The sequence below is a fragment of the Orcinus orca genome, unplaced genomic scaffold (assembly GCF_937001465.1).
Source record: "Orcinus orca unplaced genomic scaffold, mOrcOrc1.1 scaffold_34, whole genome shotgun sequence".
NCBI lineage: Eukaryota > Metazoa > Chordata > Mammalia > Artiodactyla > Delphinidae > Orcinus > Orcinus orca.
In genome coordinates this window covers 2,402,925-2,422,890 of record NW_026044061.1, presented here as the reverse complement: position 1 = coordinate 2,422,890, position 19,966 = coordinate 2,402,925, and the positions used below count along the sequence as shown (strand labels likewise).

Sequence of the window (19,966 nt, the reverse complement as noted above, 5' to 3'; positions counted from 1 at the left end):
GTGCAGATTTCCTTTGCAAGCTTGCTTGGTTGGCCAAAAAGGGCGTATGCGTGTTTTCCTGAATATATTCAGGAAAAAACGCATACACACTTTTTGGCCAAGTGCATCATTGTGGACGTTCTGCCTCTTTTCCTATGCTTTAAATGCAATTCCAGTCTATCTCCTGAAATCGGTTTCCTGCAATTCTGCCCCGCTTTCAAGTCCTCTTGGCAGCCTTACTTCAGTATATTTTTGGACGATAGCTGTCATTTATAACTCTGCAGGTTTGTGAATTACAGAGCCCCTGAGCTCCTTTCTTCAACTTGCTTTCTTGTGAGCTGGCCGCAACACCGCACGATTGCTTCAGGCCCTAATCTGGTTCCGGCATGGCACGCTGAGCCTTTGGTTAATTCCTCTTCCTGGTGGGAAATGAGAGTTAAATTTGCCCGTCCAGACACCTCCAGCTAGTCTCTCATTGGTTCTCCCTATTCCTGTTCATCTTCCGCAGAAATTGCAAACTGGGCCAAACAGGAGGTTAAAGGCACTGACTCTCCAAGTCAGGAGAGTGTTAGTAAAGCGTCTGGAATGTTGCACCCGAGTACCAGGGTACGAGAACTGAGACATACTTGAACACGTCTCACGATCACATGGTTGATCATACTCAGGGTTCCACATGCATGTTTTAGCTGAAGGAAGAATCCCTTAATCCTGGAGAGTTGAGACCCTTGGAATGTGGACCATGCAATATGACTTCAAAGGGTCTTCATTTGCTCACCGAACCTCTCCAATCCTATCACTGCTGCGTTTATGCCCCTATACACACGCTTGATTCTCTTTTGGAGACATAGCAATCCATAGGTTTTAAGATACTTACTAGTCAGGTACATTCTTAGGCGTTTAATATGGGGTGTTGAGTCCATTTCGTTGAGCAAGGAGTAGCTCTTGTCTATTCCATATTTGGTTTAAGGAAGTTTATCTGTGCTCATTTCAATCTCTGGTTTTATGCAGCACCCCAACTCACCTTTCCCCTTAAGCCAGCATAAGATGGTTTACTAAATTTGAGACCCTGTTCTGTTTTGTAATCCACTTCCTGTTTAACCAAGTTTACATTCCGTGTATTAGTGATATCTTATGATGTTTCTTTTTCTGTGTGACTTATTTCAGTTAGAATCATCATACCTGAATCCACTCATTATGCTGCTACGGGCCTGATGACATAGATTTCATTGATGAGTGATATTGCATTGAACGTAAGTACCACAACTTCTTTATCCATTTTTCACTTTCTGCGATATTGAACTTGTACCGTAAACACGGTTCTTGTAAACAATGCCGTCCCAACTTTGGGGTGGCTGTGTCTTTTTGATTTTAATTTCCCTAAGCTATAGGACCATAAGTGGAAGTGCCCTAGACTCTGTTGCTTTGTTTTTTAGATGTTTCAGGAAACACCATACACTTCTCCAGAGTGGCTGTTGGCAATTTACATCCCGCCCATCAGCATAACAAGGCTCCCAGTTCTCCATGGCCTGTCCTGCCTTTCTGGATTTTACACTTTTTTCAGATGGCCCTTTTGACCGGGGGGAAGTGAGACTTCATTGTAGTGCAGATTTCCTTTGCAAGCTTGCTTGGTTGGCCAAAAAGGGCGTATGCGGTTTTTCCTGAATATATTCAGGAAAAAACGCATACGCCCTTTTTGGCCAAGTGCATCATTGTGGACGTTCTGCCTCTTTTCCTATGCTTTAAATGCAATTCCAGTCTACCTCCTGAAATCGGTTTCCTGCAATTCTGCCCTGCTTTCAAGTCCTCTTGGCAGCCTTACTTCAGTATGTTTTTGGAGGATAGCTGTCATTTATAACTCTGCAGGTTTGTGAATTACAGTGCCCCTGAGCTCCTTTCTTCAACTCGCTTTCTTGTGAGCTGGCCGCAACACCGCAGGATTGCTTCAGGCCCTAATGTGGTTCCTGCACGGCACGCTGAGCCTTTGGTTAATTCCTCTTCCTGGTGGGAAATGAGAGTTAAATTTGCCCGTCCAGACACCTCCAGCTAGTCTCTCATTGGTTCTCCCTATTCCTGTTCATCTTCCGCAGAAATTGCAAACTGGGCCAAACAGTAGGTTAAAGGCACGGACTCTCCAAGTCGGGAGAGTGTTAGTAAAGCATCTGGAATGTTGCACCCGAGTACCAGGGGATGAAAACTGAGACATATTTGAACACGTCTCCCGATCACACAGTTGATCATATTCTGGGTCCCACATGCATGTTTTAGCTGAAGGAAGAATCCCTTAAACCTGGAGAATTGAGACCCGTGGAATGGGTACCATGCAATATGACTTCAAAGGGTCTTCATTTGCTCACTGAACCTCTCCAATCCTATCACTGCTGCGTTTATGCCCCTGTACACACGCTTGATTCTCTTTCAGAGACATAGCAATCCATAGGTTTTAAGATACTTACTAGTCAGGTACATTCTTAGGCGTTTAATATGGGGTGTTGAGTCCATTTCGTTGAGCAAGGAGTAGCTCTTGTCTATTCCATATTTGGCTTAAGGAACTTTATCTGTGCTCATTTCAATCTCTGGTTTTATGCAGCACCCCAACTCACCTTTCCCGTTAAGCCAGCATAAGTTGGTTTTCTAAATTTGAGACCCCCTTCTGTTTTGTAATCCAGTTCCTGTGTAGCCAAGTTTACATTCCGTGTATTAGTGATATCTTATGATGTTTCTTTTTCTGTGTGACTTATTTCAGTTAGAATCATCATACCTGAATCCACTCATTATGCTGCTATGGGCCTGATGACATAGATTTCATTGCTGAGTGATATTGCATTGTACGTAAGTACCACAACTTCTTTATCCATTTTTCACTTTCTGCGATATTGAACTTGTACCGTAAACGAGGTTCTTGTAAACAGAGCTGTCCGATACATTGGGGTGGCTGTGTCTTTTTGATTTTAATTTCCCTAAGCTATAGGACCATAAGTGGAAGTGCCCTAGGCTCTGTTGCTTTGTTTTTTAGATGTTTCAGGAAACACCATACACTTCTCCCAAGTGGCTGTTGGCAATTTACATCCCGCCCATCAGCATAACAAGGCTCCCAGTTCTCCATGGCCTGTCCTGCCTTTCTGGATTTTACACTTTATTCAGATGGCCCTTTTGACCGGGGGGAAGTGAGACTTCATTGTAGTGCAGATTTCCTTTGCAAGCTTGCTTGGTTTGCCAAAAAGGGCGTATGCGTTTTTTCCTGAATATATTCAGGAAAAAACGCATACGCCCTTTTTGGCCAAGTGCATCATTGTCGACGTTCTGTCTCTTTTCCTATGCTTTCAATGCAATTCCAGTCTACCTCCTGAAATGGGTTTCCTGCAATTCTGCCCCGTGTTCAAGTCCTCTTGGCAGCCTTACTTCAGTATATTTTTGGACTATAGCTGTCATTTATAACTCTGCAGGTTTGTGAATTACAGTGCCCCTGAGCTACTTTCTTCAACTCGCTTTCTTGTGAGCTGGCCGCAACACCGCAGGATTGCTTCAGGCCCTAATCTGGTTCTGGCACGGCACGCTGAGCCTTTGGTGAATTCCTCTTCCTGGTGGGAAATGAGAGTTAAATTTGCCCGTCCAGACACCTCCAGCTAATCTCTCATTGGTTCTCCCTATTCCTGTTCATCTTCCGCAGAAATTGCAAACTGGGCCAAACAGGAGGTTAAAGGCACTGACTCTCAAAGTCGGGAGAGTTTTAGTAAAGCATCTGGAATGTTGCACCCGAGTACCAGGGGACGAAAACTGAGACATATTGGAACACGTCTCCCGATCACACGGTTGATCATACTCTGGGTCCCACATGCATGTTTTAGCTGAATGAAGAATCCCTTAAACCTGGAGAGTTGAGACCCGTGGAATGGGTACCATGCAATATGACTTCAAAGGGTCTTCATTTGCTCACCGAACCTCTCCAATCCTATCACTGCTGCGTTTATGCCCCTATACACACACTTGATTCTCTTTCAGAGACATAGCAATCCATAGGTTTTAAGGTACTTACTAGTCAGGTACATTCTTAGGCGTTTAATATGGGGTGTTGAGTCCATATCGTTGAGCAAGGAGTAGCTCTTGTCTATTCCATATTTGACTTAAGGAACTTTATCTGTGCTCATTTCAATCTCTGGTTTTATGCAGCACCCCAACTCACCTTTCCCGTTAAGCCAGCATAAGTTGGTTTTCTAAATTTGAGACCCCCTTCTGTTTTGTAATCCAGTTCCTGTGTAGCCAAGTTTACATTCCGTGTATTAGTGATATCTTATGATGTTTCTTTTTCTGTCTGACTTATTTCAGTTAGAATTATCATACCTGAATCCACTCATTATGCTGCTATGGGCCTGATGACATAGATTTCATTGCTGAGTGATATTGCCTTGTACGTAAGTACCACAACTTCTTTATCCATTTTTCACTTTCTGCGATATTGAACTTGTACCGTAAACGAGGTTCTTGTAAACAGAGCTGTCCGATACTTTGGGGTGGCTGTGTCTTTTTGATTTTAATTTCCGTAAGCTATAGGACCATAAGTGGAAGTGCCCTAGGCTCTGTTGCTTTGTTTTTTAGATGTTTCAGGAAACACCATACACTTCTCCCAAGTGGCTGTTGGCAATTTACATCCCGCCCATCAGCATAACAAGGCTCCCAGTTCTCCATGGCCTGTCCTGCCTTTCTGGATTTTACACTTTTTTCAGATGGCCCTTTTGACCGGGGGAAGTGAGACTTCATTGTAGTGCAGATTTCCTTTGCAAGCTTGCTTGGTTGGCCAAAAAGGGCGTATGCGTTTTTTCCTGAATATATTCAGGAAAAAACGCATACGCCCTTTTTGGCCAAGTGCATCATTGTGGACGTTCTGCCTCTTTTCCTATGCTTTAAATGCAATTCCAGTCTACCTCCTGAAATGGGTTTCCTGCAATTCTGCCCCGCGTTCAGTCCTCTTGGCAGCCTTACTTCAGTATATTTTTGGACGATAGCTGTCATTTATAACTCTGCAGGTTTGTGAATTACAGTGCCCCTGAGCTCCTTTCTTCAACTCGCTTTCTTGTGAGCTGGCCGCAACACCGCAGGATTGCTTCAGGCCCTAATCTGGTTCCGGCATGGCACGCTGAGCCTTTGGTTAATTCCTCTTCCTGGTGGGAAATGAGAGTTAAATTTGCCCGTCCAGACACCTCCAGCTAGTCTCTCATTGGTTCTCCCTATTCCTGTTCATCTTCCGCAGAAATTGCAAACTGGGCCAAACAGGAGTTTAAAGGCACTGACTCTCCAAGTCGGGAGAGTGTTAGTAAAGCCTCTGGAATGTTGCACCCGAGTACCAGGGGACGAAAACTGAGATATATTTGAACACGTCTCCCGATCACACGGTTGAACATACTCTGGGTTCCACATGCATGTTTTAGCTGAAGGAAGAATCCCTTAAACCTGGAGAATTGAGACCCGTGGAATGGGTACCATGCAATATGACTTCAAAGGGTCTTCATTTGCTCACTGAACCTCTCCAATCCTATCACTGCTGCGTTTATGCCCCTGTACACACGCTTGATTCTCTTTCAGAGACATAGCAATCCATAGGTTTTAAGATACTTACTAGTCAGGTACATTCTTAGGCGTTTAATATGGGGTGTTGAGTCCATTTCGTTGAGCAAGGAGTAGCTCTTGTCTATTCCATATTTGGCTTAAGGAACTTTATCTGTGCTCATTTCAATCTCTGGTTTTATGCAGCACCCCAACTCACCTTTCCCGTTAAGCCAGCATAAGTTGGTTTTCTAAATTTGAGACCCCCTTCTGTTTTGTAATCCAGTTCCTGTGTAGCCAAGTTTACATTCCGTGTATTAGTGATATCTTATGATGTTTCTTTTTCTGTGTGACTTATTTCAGTTAGAATCATCATACCTGAATCCACTCATTATGCTGCTACGGGCCTGATGACATAGATTTCATTGCTGAGTGATATTGCATTGTACGTAAGTACCACAACTTCTTTATCCATTTTTCACTTTCTGCGATATTGAACTTGTACCGTAAACAAGGTTCTTGTAAACAGAGCCGTCCCAAACTTTGGGGTGGCTGTGTCTTTTTGATTTTAATTTCCCTAAGCTATAGGACCATAAGTGGACGTGCCCTAGGCTCTGTTGCTTTGTTTTTTAGATGTTTCAGGAAACACCATACACTTCTCCCAAGTGGCTGTTGGCAATTTACATCCCGCCCATCAGCATAACAAGGCTCCCAGTTCTCCATGGCCTGTCCTGCCTTTCTGGATTTTACACTTTATTCAGATGGCCCTTTTGACCGGGGGGAAGTGAGACTTCATTGTAGTGCAGATTTCCTTTGCAAGCTTGCTTGGTTGGCCAAAAAGGGCGTATGCGTTTTTTCCTGAATATATTCAGGAAAAAACGCATACGCCCTTTTTGGCCAAGTGCATCATTGTCGACGTTCTGTCTCTTTTCCTATGCTTTCAATGCAATTCCAGTCTACCTCCTGAAATGGGTTTCCTGCAATTCTGCCCCGCTTTCAAGTCCTCTTGGCAGCCTTACTTGAGTATATTTTTGGACGATAGCTGTCATTTATAACTCTGCAGGTTTGTGAATTACAGTGCCCCTGAGCTCCTTTCTTCAACTCGCTTTCTTGTGAGCTGGCCGCAACACCGCAGGATTGCTTCAGACCCTAATCTGGTTCTGGCACGGCACGCTGAGCCTTTGGTGAATTCCTCTTCCTGGTGGGAAATGAGAGTTAAATTTGCCCGTCCAGACACCTCCAGCTAATCTCTCATTGGTTCTCCCTATTCCTGTTCATCTTCCACAGAAATTGCAAACTGGGCCAAACAGGAGGTTAAAGGCACTGACTCTCAAAGTCGGGAGAGTGTTAGTAAAGCATCTGGAATGTTGCACCCGAGTACCAGGGGACGAAAACTGAGACATATTGGAACACGTCTCCCGATCACACGGTTGATCATAGTCTGGGTTCCACATGCATGTTTTAGCTGAAGGAAGAATCCCTTAAACCTAGAGAGTTGAGACCCGTGGAATGGGTACCATGCAATATGACTTCAAAGGGTCTTCATTTGCTCACCGAACCTCTCCAATCCTATCACTGCTGCGTTTATGCCCCTGTACACACGCTTGATTCTCTTTCAGAGACATAGCAATCCATAGGTTTTAAGATACTTACTAGTCAGGTACATTCTTAGGCGTTTAATATGGGGTGTTGAGTCCATATCGTTGAGCAAGGAGTAGCTCTTGTCTATTCCATATTTGGCTTAAGGAACTTTATCTGTGCTCATTTCAATCTCTGGTTTTATGCAGCACCCCAACTCACCTTTCCCGTTAAGCCAGCATAAGTTGGTTTTCTAAATTTGAGACCCCCTTCTGTTTTGTAATCCAGTTCCTGTGTAGCCAAGTTTACATTCCGTGTATTAGTGATATCTTATGATGTTTCTTTTTCTGTGTGACTTATTTCAGTTAGAATCATCATACCTGAATCCACTCATTATGCTGCTACGGGCCTGATGACATAGATTTCATTGCTGAGTGATATTGCATTGTACGTAAGTACCACAACTTCTTTATCCATTTTTCACTTTCTGCGATATTGAACTTGTACCGTAAACGAGGTTCTTGTAAACAGAGCCGTCCCAAACTTTGGGGTGGCTGTGTCTTTTTGATTTTAATTTCCCTAAGCTATAGGACCATAAGTGGACGTGCCCTAGGCTCTGTTGCTTTGTTTTTTAGATGTTTCAGGAAACACCATACACTTCTCCCAAGTGGCTGTTGGCAATTTACATCCCGCCCATCAGCATAACAAGGCTCCCAGTTCTCCATGGCCTGTCCTGCCTTTCTGGATTTTACACTTTATTCAGATGGCCCTTTTGACCGGGGGGAAGTGAGACTGCATTGTAGTGCAGATTTCCTTTGCAAGCTTGCTTGGTTTGCCAAAAAGGGCGTATGCGTTTTTTCCTGAATATATTCAGGAAAAAACGCATACGCCCTTTTTGGCCAAGTGCATCATTGTCGACGTTCTGTCTCTTTTCCTATGCTTTCAATGCAATTCCAGTCTACCTCCTGAAATCGGTTTCCTGCAATTCTGCCCCGCTTTCAAGTCCTCTTGGCAGCCTTACTTGAGTATATTTTTGGACGATAGCTGTCATTTATAACTCTGCAGGTTTGTGAATTACAGTGCCCCTGAGCTCCTTTCTTCAACTCGCTTTCTTGTGAGCTGGCCGCAACACCGCAGGATTGCTTCAGGCCCTAATCTGGTTCTGGCACGGCACGCTGAGCCTTTGGTGAATTCCTCTTCCTGGTGGGAAATGAGAGTTAAATTTGCCCGTCCAGACACCTCCAGCTAGTCTCTCATTGGTTCTCCCTATTCCTGTTCATCTTCCGCAGAAATTGCAAACTGGGCCAAACAGGAGGTTAAAGGCACTGACTGTCAAAGTCGGGAGAGTGTTAGTAAAGCATCTGGAATGTTGCACCCGAGTACCAGGGGACGAAAACTGAGACATATTTCAACACGTCTCCCGATCACACGGTTGATCATACTCTGGGTTCCACATGCATGTTTTAGCTGAAGGAAGAATCCCTTAAACCTGGAGAGTTGAGACCCGTGGAATGGATACCATGCAATATGACTTCAAAGGGTCTTCATTTGCTCACCGAACCTCTCCAATCCTATCACTGCTGCGTTTATGCCCCTATACACACACTTGATTCTCTTTCAGAGACATAGCAATCCATAGGTTTTAAGGTACTTACTAGTCAGGTACATTCTTAGGCGTTTAATATGGGGTGTTGAGTCCATATCGTTGAGCAAGGAGTAGCTCTTGTCTATTCCATATTTGACTTAAGGAACTTTATCTGTGCTCATTTCAATCTCTGGTTTTATGCAGCACCCCAACTCACCTTTCCCGTTAAGCCAGCATAAGTTGGTTTTCTAAATTTGAGACACTCTTCTGTTTTGTAATCCAGTTCCTGTGTAGCCAAGTTTACATTCCGTGTATTAGTGATATCTTATGATGTTTCTTTTTCTGTGTGACTTATTTCAGTTAGAATCATCATACCTGAATCCACTCATTGTGCTGCTATGGGCCTGATGACATAGATTTCATTGCTGAGTGATATTGCATTGTACATAAGTACCACAACTTGTTTATCCATTTTTTGCTTTCTGCGATATTGAAGTTGTACCGTTAACGAGGTTCTTATACACAGAGCCGTCCCAAACTTTTGGGTGGCTGTGTCTTTTTGCTTTTAATTTCCCTAAGCTATAGGACCATAAGTGGAAGTGCCCTAGGCTCTGTTGCTTTGTTTTTTAGATGTTTCAGGAAACACCATACACTTCTCCAGAGTGGCTGTTGGCAATTTACATCCCGCCCATCAGCATAACAAGGCTTCCATTTCTCCATGGCCTGTCCTGCCTTTCTGGATGTTACACTTTTTTCAGATGGCCCTTTTGACCGGGGGGAAGTGAGACTTCATTGTAGTGCAGATTTCCTTTGCAAGCTTGCTTGGTTGGCCAAATAGTGCGTATGCGTTTTTTCCTGAATATATTCAGGAAAAAACGCCTACGCACTTTTTGGCCAAATGCATCATTGTGGACGTTCTGCCTCTTTTCCTATGCTTTCAATGCAATTCCAGTCTACCTCCTGAAATCGGTTTCCTGCAATTCTGCCCCGCTTTCAAGTCCTCTTGGCAGCCTTACTTCAGTATATTTTTGGACTATAGCTGTCATTTATAACTCTGCAGGTTTGTGAATTTCAGTGCCCCTGAGCTCCTTTCTTCAACTCTCTTTCTTGTGAGCTGGCCGCAACACCGCACCATTGCTTCAGGCCCTAATCTTGTTCCGGCATGGCACGCTGAGCCTTTGGTTAATTCCTCTTCCTGGTGGGAAATGAGAGTTAAATTTGCCCATCCAGACACCTCCAGCTAGTCTCTCATTGGTTCTCCCTATTCCTGTTCATCTTCCGCAGAAATTGCAAACTGGGCCAAACAGGAGGTTAAAGGCACTGACTCTCCAAGTCGGGAGAGTGTTAGTAAAGCGTCTGGAATGTTGCACCCGAGTACCAGGGGACAAAAACTGAGACATATTGGAACAGGTCTCCCGATCACACAGTTGATCATACTCTGGGTTCCACATGCATGTTTTAGCTGAAGGAAGAATCCCTTAAACCTGGAGAGTTGAGACCCGTGGAATGGGTACCATGCAATATGAATTCAAAGGGTCTTCATTTGCTCACCGAACCTCAACAATCCTATCACTGCTGCGTTTATGCCCCTGTACACATGCTTGATTCTCTTTCAGAGACATAGCAATCCATAGGTTTTAAGATACTTACTAGTCAGGTACATTCTTAGGCGTTTAATATGGGGTGTTGAGTCCATTTCGTTGAGCAAGGAGTAGCTCTTGTCTATTACATATTTGGCTTAAGGAACTTTATCTGTGCTCATTTCAATCTCTGGTTTTCTGCAGCACCCCAACTCACCTTTCCCCTTAAGCAAGCATGTTGGTTTTCTAAATTTGAGACCCTGTTCTGTTTTGTAATCCAGTTCCTGTGTAGCCAAGTTTACATTCCGTGTATTAGTGATATCTTATGATGTGTCTTTTTCTGTGTGACTTAGTTAGAATGTTCATTCCTGAGTCCACTCATTATGCTGCTACGGGCCTGATGACATAGATTTCATTGCTGAGTGATATTGAATTGTACGTAAGTACCACAACTTCTTTATCCATTTTTCACTTTCTGCGATATTGAACTTGTACCGTAAATGAGGTTCTTGTAAACAGAGCCATCCCAAACTTTGGGGTGGCTGTGTCTTTTTGATTTTAATTTCCCTAAGCTATAGGACCATAAGTGGAAGTGCCCTAGGCTCTGTTGCTTTGTTTTTTAGATGTTTCAGGAAACACCATACACTTCTCCCGAGTGGCTGTTGGCAATTTACATCCCGCCCATCAGCATAACAAGGCTCCCAGTTCTCCATGGCCTGTCCTGCCTTTCTGGATTTTACACTTTTTTCAGATGGCCCTTTTGACCAGGGAGGAAGTGAGACTTCATTGTAGTGCAGATTTCCTTTGCAAGCTTGCTTGGTTGGCCGAAAAGGGCATATGCGTTTTTTCCTGAATATATTCAGGAAAAAACGCATACGCCCTTTTTGGCCAAGTGCATCATTGTCCACGTTCTGCCTCTTTTCCTATGCTTTAAATGCAATTCCAGTCTACCTCCTGAAATCGGTTTCCTGCAATTCTGCCCCACTTTCAAGTCCTCTTGGCAGCCTTACTTCAGTATATTTTTGGACGACAGCTGTCATTTATAACTCTGCAGGTTTGTGAATTACAGTGCCCCTGAGCTCCTTTCTTCAACTCGCTTTCTTGTGAGATGGCCGCAACACCGCAGGATTGCTTCAGGCTGTAATCTAGTTGCGGCACGGCATGCTGAGGCTTTGGTTAATTCCTCTTCCTGGTGGGAAATGAGAGTTAAATTTGCCCGTCCAGACACCTCCAGCTAGTCTCTCATTGGTTCTCCCTATTCCTGTTCATCTTCCACAGAAATTGCAAACTGGGCCAAACAGGAGGTTAAAGGCACTGACTCTCCAAGTCGGGAGAGTGTTAGTAAAGCATCTGGAATGTTGCACCCGACTACCAGTGGTCAAAAACTGAGACATATTTGAACACGTCTCCCGATCACATGGTTGATCATACTCTGGGTTCCACATGCATGTTTTAGCTGAAGGAAGAATCCCTTAAACCTGGAGAGTTGAGACCCGTGGAATGGGTACCATGCAATATGATTTCAAATGGTCTTCATTTGCTCACCGAACCTCTCCAATCCTATCACTGCTGCGTATATGCCCCTGTACACAAGCTTGATTCTCTTTCAGAGACATAGTAATCCATAGGTTTTAAGATACTTACTACTCAGGTACATTCTTAGGCATTTAATATGGGGTGTTGAGTCCATTTCGTTGAGCAAGGAGTAGCTCTTGTCTATTACATATTTGGCTTAAGGAAATTTATCTGTGCTCATTTCAATCTCTGGTTTTATGCAGTACCCCAACTCAACTTTCCCCTTAAGCAAGCATAAGTTGGTTTTCTAAATTTGAGACTCTGTTCTGTTTTGTAATTCAGTACCTGTGTAGACAAGTTTACATTTCGTGTATTAGTGATATCTTATGATGTTTCATTTTCTGTGTGACTTATTACATTTAGAATCATCATACGTGAATCCACTCAGTATGCTGCTACGGGCCTGATGACATAGATTTCATTGCTGAGTGATATTGCATTGTACGTAAGTACCACAATTTCTTTATCCATTTTTCGCTTTCTGCGATATTGAACTTGTACCGTAAATGAGGTTCTTGTAAACAGAGCCGTACCAAACTTTGGGGTGGCTGTCTCTTTTTGATTTTAATTTCCCTAAGCTATAGGACCATAAGTGGAAGTGCCCTAGGCTCTGTTGCTTTGTTTTTTAGATGTTTCAGGAAACACCATACACTTCTCCCGAGTGGCTGTTGGCAATTTACATCCCACCCATCAGCATAACAAGGCTCCCAGTTCTCCATGGCCCGTCCTGCCTTTCTGGATTTTACACTTTTTTCAGATGGCCATTTTGACCGGGGGGAAGTGAGACTTCATTGTAGTGCAGATATCCTTTGCAAGCTGGCTTGGTTGGCCAAAAAGGGCCTATGCGTTTTTTAATGAATATATTCAGGAAAAATCGCATAGGCCCTTTTTGGCCAAGTGCATCATTGTCAACGTTCTGCCTCTTTTCCTATGCTTTAAATGCAATTCCAGTCTACCTCCTGAAATCAGTTTCCTGCAATTCTGCTCCGCTTTCAAGTCCTTTTGGCAGCCTTACTTCAGTATATTTTTGGACGATAGCTGTCATTTATAACTCTGCAGGTTTGTGAATTACAGTGCCCCTGAGCTCCTTTCTTCAACTCGCTTTCTTGTGAGCTGGCCGCAACACCGCAGGATTGCTTCAGGCCCTAATCTGGTTCCGGCACGGCACATTGAGCCTTTGGTTAATTCCTCTTCCTGGTGGGAAATGAGAGTTAAATTTGCCCGTCCAGACACCTCCAGCTAGTCTCTCATTTGTTCTCCGTACTCCTGTTCATCTTCTGTAGCAATTGCAAACTGGGCCAAACAGGAGGTTAAAGGCACTGACTCTCCAAGTCGGGAGAGTGTTAGTAAAGCGTCTGGAATGTTGCACCCGAGTACCAGGGGACGAGAACTGAGACATATTGGAACACGTCTCCCGATCACACGGTTGATCATACTCTGGGTTCCACATGCATGTTTTAGCTGAAGGAAGAATCCCTTAAACCTGGAGAGTTGAGACCCGTGGAATGGGTACCATGCAATATGACTTCAAAGGGTCTTCATTTGCTCACCGAACCTCTCCAATCCTATCACTGCTGCGTTTATGCCCCTGTACACAGGCTGGATTCTCTTTCAGAGACATAGCAATCCATATGTTTTAAGATACTTACTAGTCGGGTACATTCTTAGGCGTTTAATATAGGGTGTTGAGTCCATTTCGTTGAGCAAGGAGTAGCTCTTGTCTATTCCATATTTGGCTTAAGGAACTTTATCTGTGCTCATTTCAATCTCTGGTTTTATGCAGCACCCCAACTCACCTTTCCCCTTAAGCAAGCATAAGTTGGTTTTCTAAATTTGAGACCCTGTTCTGTTTTGTAATTCAGTTCTTGTGTAGCAAAGTTTACATTCCGTGTATTAGTGATATCTTATGATGTTTCTTTTTCTGTGTGACTTATTTCAGTTAGAATCATCATACCTGAATCCACTCATTATGCTGCTACGGGCCTGATGACATAGATTTCATTCCTGAGTGATATTGCATTCTACGTAAGTACCACAACTTCTTTATCCATTTTCCACTTTCTGCGATATTGAACTTGTACCATATACGCGGTTCTTGTAAACAGAGCCATCCCAAACTTTGGGGTGGCTGTGTCTTTTTGTTTTAATTTCCCTAAGCTATAGGACCATAAGTGGAAGTGCCCTAGGCTCTGTTTCTTTGTTTTTTAGATATTTCAGGAAACACCATACAGTTCTCCCGAGTGGCTGTTGGCAATTTACATCCCGCCCATCAGCATAACAAGGCTCCCAGTTCTCCATGGCCTGTCCTACCTTTCTGGATTTTACACTTTTTTCAGATGGCCCTTTTGACCGGGGGGGAAGTGAGACTTCATTGTAGTGCAGATTTCCTTTGCAAGCTTGCTTGGTTGGCCGAAAAGGGCATATGCGTTTTTTCCTGAATATATTCAGGAAAAAACGCATACGCCCTTTTTGGCCAAGTGCATCATTGTCCACGTTCTGCCTCTTTTCCTATGCTTTAAATGCAATTCCAGTCTACCTCCTGAAATCGGTTTCCTGCAATTCTGCCCCACTTTCAAGTCCTCTTGGCAGCCTTACTTCAGTATATTTTTGGACGACAGCTGTCATTTATAACTCTGCAGGTTTGTGAATTACAGTGCCCCTGAGCTCCTTTCTTCAACTCGCTTTCTTGTGAGCTGGCCGCAACACCGCAGGATTGCTTCAGGCCGTAATCTAGTTGCGGCACGGCACGCTGAGGCTTTGGTTAATTCCTCTTCCTGGTGGGAAATGAGAGTTAAATTTGCCCGTCCAGACACCTCCAGCTAGTCTCTCATTGGTTCTCCCTATTCCTGTTCATCTTCCGCAGAAATTGCAAACTGGGCGAAACAGGAGGTTAAAGGCACTGACTCTCCAAGTCAGGAGAGTGTTAGTTAAGCGTCTGGAATGTTGCACCCGATTACCAGGGGACGAAAACTGAGATATATTTGAACACGTCTCCCGATCACACAGTTGATCATACTGTGGGTTCCACATGCATGTTTTAGCTGAAGGAAGAATCCCTTAAACCTGGAGAGTTGAGACCCGTGGAATGGGTACCATGCAATATGACTTCAAAGGGTCTTCATTTGCTCACCGAACCTCTCCAATCCTATCACTGCAGCCTTTTTACTCCTGTACACACGCTTGATTCTCTTTCGGAGACATAGCAATCCATAGGTTTTAAGATACTTACTTGTCAGGTACATTCTTAGGCGTTTAATATGGGGTGTTGAGTCCATTTCGTTGAGCAAGGAGTAGCTCTTGTCTATTCCATATGTGGCTTAAGGAACTTTATCTGTGCTCATTTCAATCTCTGGTTTTATGCAGCACCCCAACTCACCTTTCCCCTTAAGCAAGCATAAGTTGGTTTTCTAAATTTGAGAACCTGTTCTGTTTTGTAATCCAGTTCCTGTGTAGCCAAGTTTACATTCCATGTATTAGTGATATCTTATGATATTTCTTTTTCTGTGTGACTTATTTCAGTTAGAATGTTCATACCTGAGTCCACTCATTATGCTGCTACGGGCCTGATGACATAGATTTCATTGCTGAGTGATATTGCACTGTACGTAAGTACCACAACATCTTTATCCATTTTTCACTTTCTGCGATATTGAACTTGTACTGTAAAGGAGGTTCTTGTAATCTGAGCCGTCCCAAACTTTGGGGTGGCTGTGTCTTTTTGATTTTAATTTCCCTAAGTTATAGGACCATAAGTGGAAGTGCCCTAGGCTCTGTTGCTTTGTTTTTTAGATGTTTCAGGAAACACCATACATTTCTCCTGAGTGGCTGTTGGCAATTTACATCCCGCCCATCAGCATAAGAAGGCTCCCAGTTCTCCATGGCCCGTCCTACCTTTCTGGATTTTACACTTTTTTCAGATGGCCCTTTTGACCGGGGGGAAGTGAGACTTCATTGTAGTGCAGATTTCCTTTGCAAGCTTGCTTGGTTGACCAAAAATGGCGTATGCGTTTTTTCCTGAATATATTCAGGAAGAAACGCATATGCACTTTTTGGCCAAGTGCATCATTCTCGACGTTCTGCCTCTTTTCCTATGCTTTAAATGCAATTCCAGTCTACCTCCTGAAATCGGTTTCCTGTAATTCTGTCCCGCTTTCAAGTCCTCTTGGCAGCCTTACTTCAGTATATTTTTGGACGATAGCTGTCATTTATAACTCTGCAGGTTTGTGAATTACAGTGCCCCTGAGCTCCTTTCTTCAACTCGCTTTCTTGTGAGCTGTCCGCAACACCGCACAATTGCTTCAGACCCTAATCTGGTTCCGGCACGGCACGCTGAGCCTTTGGTTAATTCCTCTTCCTGGTGGGAAATGAGAGTTAAATTTGCCCGTCCAGACACCTCCAGCTAGTCTCTCATTGGTTCTCCCTATTCCTGTTCATCTTCCGCAGAAATTGCAAACTGGGCCAAACAGGAGGTTAAAGGCACTGACTCTCAAAGTCGGGAGAGTGTTAGTAAAGCATCTGGAATGTTGCACCCGAGTACCAGGGGACGAAAACTGAGACATATTGGAACACGTCTCCCGATCACACGGTTGATCATAGTCTGGGTTCCACATGCATGTTTTAGCTGAAGGAAGAATCCCTTAAACCTGGAGAGTTGAGACCCGTGGAATGGGTAACATGCAATATGACTTCAAAGGGTCTTCATTTGCTCACCGAACCTCTCCAATCCTATCACTGCTGCGTATATGCCCCTGGACACACGCTTGATTCTCTTTCGGAGACATAGCAATCCATAGGTTTTAAGATACTTACTAGTCAGGTACATACTTAGGGTTTAATATGGGGTGTTGAGTCTATTTCGTTCAGCAAGGAGTAGCTCTTGTCTATTACATATTTGGCTTAAGGAACTTTATCTGTGCTCATTTCAATATCGTTTGATGCAGCACCCCAACTCACCTTTCCCCTTAAGCAAGCATAAGTTGGTTTTCTAAATTTGAGACCCTCTTCTGTTTTGTATTCCAGTTCCTGTGTAGCCAAGTTTATATTCCGTGTATTAGTGACATCTTATGATGTTTCTTTTTCTGTGTGCCTTATTTCAGTTAGAATCATCATAACTGAATCCACTCATTATGCTGCTATGGGCCTGATGACATAGATTTCATTGCTGAGTGATATTGCATTCTACGTAAGTACCACAACTTCTTTATCCATTTTTCGCTTTCTGCGATATTGAACGTGTACCGTAAACGACGTTCTTGTAAACAGAGCCGTCCCAAAGTTTGGGGTGGCTGTGTCTTTTGCATTTTAATTTCCCTAAGCTATAGGACCATAAGTGGAAGTGCCCTAGGCTCTGTTGCTTTGTTTTTTAGATATTTCAGGAAACACCATACACTTCTCCGGAGTGGCTGTTGGCAATTTACATCCCGCCCATCAGCATAACAAGGCTCCCAGTTCTCCATGGCCTGTCCTTCCTTTCTGGATTTTACACTTTTTTCAGATGGCCCTTTTGACTGGGGGCAAGTGAGACTTCATTGTAGTGCAGATTTCCTTTGCAAGTTTGCTTGGTTGGCCAAAAAGTGCATATGCGTTCTTTCCTGAATATATTCAGGAAAGAACGCATACGCCCTTTTTGGCCAAGTGCATCATTGTCGAAGTTCTGCCTCTTTTCCTATGCTTTAAATGCAATTCCAGTCTACCTCCGGAAATCGGTTTCCTGCAATTCTGCCCCGCTTTCAAGTCCTCTTGGCAGCCTTACTTCAGTATATTTTTGGACGATAGTTGTCATTTATAACTCTGCAGGTTTGTGAATTACAGTGCCCCTGAGCTCCTTTCTTCAACTCGCTTTCTTGTGAGCTGGCCGCAATACCGCAGGATTGCTTCAGGCCCTAATATGGTTCCGGTACGGCACGCTGAGCCTTTGGTTAATTTCTCTTGCTGGTGGGAAATGAGAGTTAAATTTACCCGTCCAGACACCTCCAGCTAGTCTCTCATTGGTTCTCCCTATTCCTGTTCATCTTCTGCAGAAATTGCAAACTGGGCCAAACAGGAGGTTAAAGGCACTGACTCTCCAAGTCGGGAGAGCGTTAGTAAAGCGTCTGGAATGTGCACCCGAGTACCAGGGGACGAGAACTGAGACATATTTGAATACGTCTCCCGATCACATGGTTGATCATACTCTGGCTTCCACATGTATGTTTTACCTGAAGAAAGAATCCCTTAAACCTGGTGAGTTGAGACCCATGGAATGGGTACCATGCAATATGACTTCAAAGGGTCTTCATTTGCTCACCGAACCTCTCCAATCTTATCACTGCTGCGTTTATGCCCCTGTACACACGCTTGATTCTCTTTCGGAGACATAGCAATCCATAGGTTTTAAGATACTTACTAGTCAGGTACATTCTTAGGGTTTAATATGGGGTGTTGAGTCCATTCCGTTCAGCAAGGAGTAGCTCTTGTCTATTCCATATTTGGCTTAAGGAACTTTATCTGTGCTCATTTCAGTCTCTGGTTTTATGCAGCACCCCAACTGACCTTTCCCCTTAAGCAAGCATAAGTTGGTTTTCTAAATTTGAGACCCTCTTCTGTTTTGTAATTCAGTTCCTGTGTAGTCAAGTTTACATTCTGTGTATTAGTGATATCTTATGATGTTTCTTTTTCTGTTTGCCTTATTTCAGTGGAAATCATCATAGCTGAATCCACTCATTATGCTGCTATGGGCCTGTTGACATAGATTTCATTGCTGAGTGATATTGCATTGTACGTAAGTACCACAACTTCTTTGTCCATTTTTCACTTTCTGCGATATTGAACTTGTACCGTATACGAGGTTCTAGTAAACAGAGCCGTCCCAAACTTTGGGGTGGCTGTGTCTTTTTGATTTTAATTTCCCTAAGCTATAGGACCATAAGTGGAAGTGCCCTAGGCTCTGTTCCTTTGTTTTTAGATGTTTCAGGACATACCATACACTTCTCCTGAGTGGCTGTTGGCAATTTACATCCCGCCCATCAGCATAACAAGGCTCCCAGTTCTCCATGGCCTGTCCTGCCTTTCAGGATTTTACACTTTTTTCAGATGGCCCTTTTGACCGGGGGAAAGTGAGACTTCATTGTAGTGCAGATTTCCTTTGCAAGCTTGCTTGGTTAGCCAAAAAGTGCGTATGCGTTTTTTCCTGAATATATTCAGGAAAAAACGCATAAGCCCTTTTTGGCCAAGTGCATCATTGTCGACATTCTGCCTCCTTTCCTATGCTTTAAATGCAATTCCAGTCTACCTTCTGAAATCAGTTTCCTGCAATTCTGCCCCGCTTTCAAGTCCTCCTGGCAGCCTTACTTCAGTATATTTTTGGAAGATAGCTGTCATTTATAACTCTGCAGGTTTGTGAATTACAGTGTCCCTGAGCTCCTTTCTTTAACTCGCTTTCTTGTGAGCTGGCCGCAACACCGCAGGATTGCTTCAGGCCCTAATCTTGTTCCGGCACGGCACGCTGAGCCTTTGGTTAATTCCTCTTCCTGGTGGGAAATGAGAGTTAAAATTGCCCGTCCAGACACCTCCAGCTAGTCTCTCATTGGTTCTCCCTATTCCTGTTCATCTTCCGCAGAAATTGCAAACTGGGCCAAACAGGAGGTTAAAGGCACTGAGTCTCCAAGTGGGGAGAGTGTTAGTTAAGCGTCTGGAATGTTGCACCCGAGTACCAGGGGTCGAAAACTGAGACATATTAGAACACGTCTCCCGATCACACCGTTGATCATACTGTGGGTTCCACATGCATGTATTAGCTGAAGGAAGAATCCCTTAAACCTGGAGAGTTGAGACCCGTGGAATGGGTACCATGCAATATGACTTCAAAGGGTCTTCATTTGCTCACCGAAACTCTCCAATCCTATCACTGCTGTGTTTATGCCCCTGTACACACGCTTGATTCTCTTTCGGAGACATAGCAATCCATAGGTTTTAAGATACTTACTAGTCAGGTACATTCTTAGGCGTTTAATATGGGGTGTTGAGTCCATTTCGTTGAGCAAGGAGTAGCTCTTGTCTATTCCATATTTGGTTTAAGGAACTTTATCTGTGCTCATTTCAATCTCTGGTTTTATGCAGCACCCAAACTCACCTTTCCCCTTAAGCAAGCATA

At 43.8% G+C, this 19,966-nt stretch overlaps 1 long non-coding RNA gene across 3 annotated transcripts in view; it reads left to right on the top strand.

Moving 5' to 3' along the window:
- The window catches only part of LOC125963359 (uncharacterized), a 200,571-nt gene extending 191,446 nt beyond the window's left edge, over nt 1-9,125 (top strand). For 2 of the 3 annotated variants that reach the window (XR_007475221.1, XR_007475223.1), the window contains exon 7: nt 9,041-9,085. This is a non-coding gene — a long non-coding RNA (uncharacterized LOC125963359). Of the gene's footprint in view, nt 1-9,040 lie in introns of all 3 variants that reach the window. The other variant, XR_007475222.1, reaches the window with a different exon arrangement.
- The last annotated feature ends 10,841 nt before the right edge of the window (nt 9,126-19,966 follow it).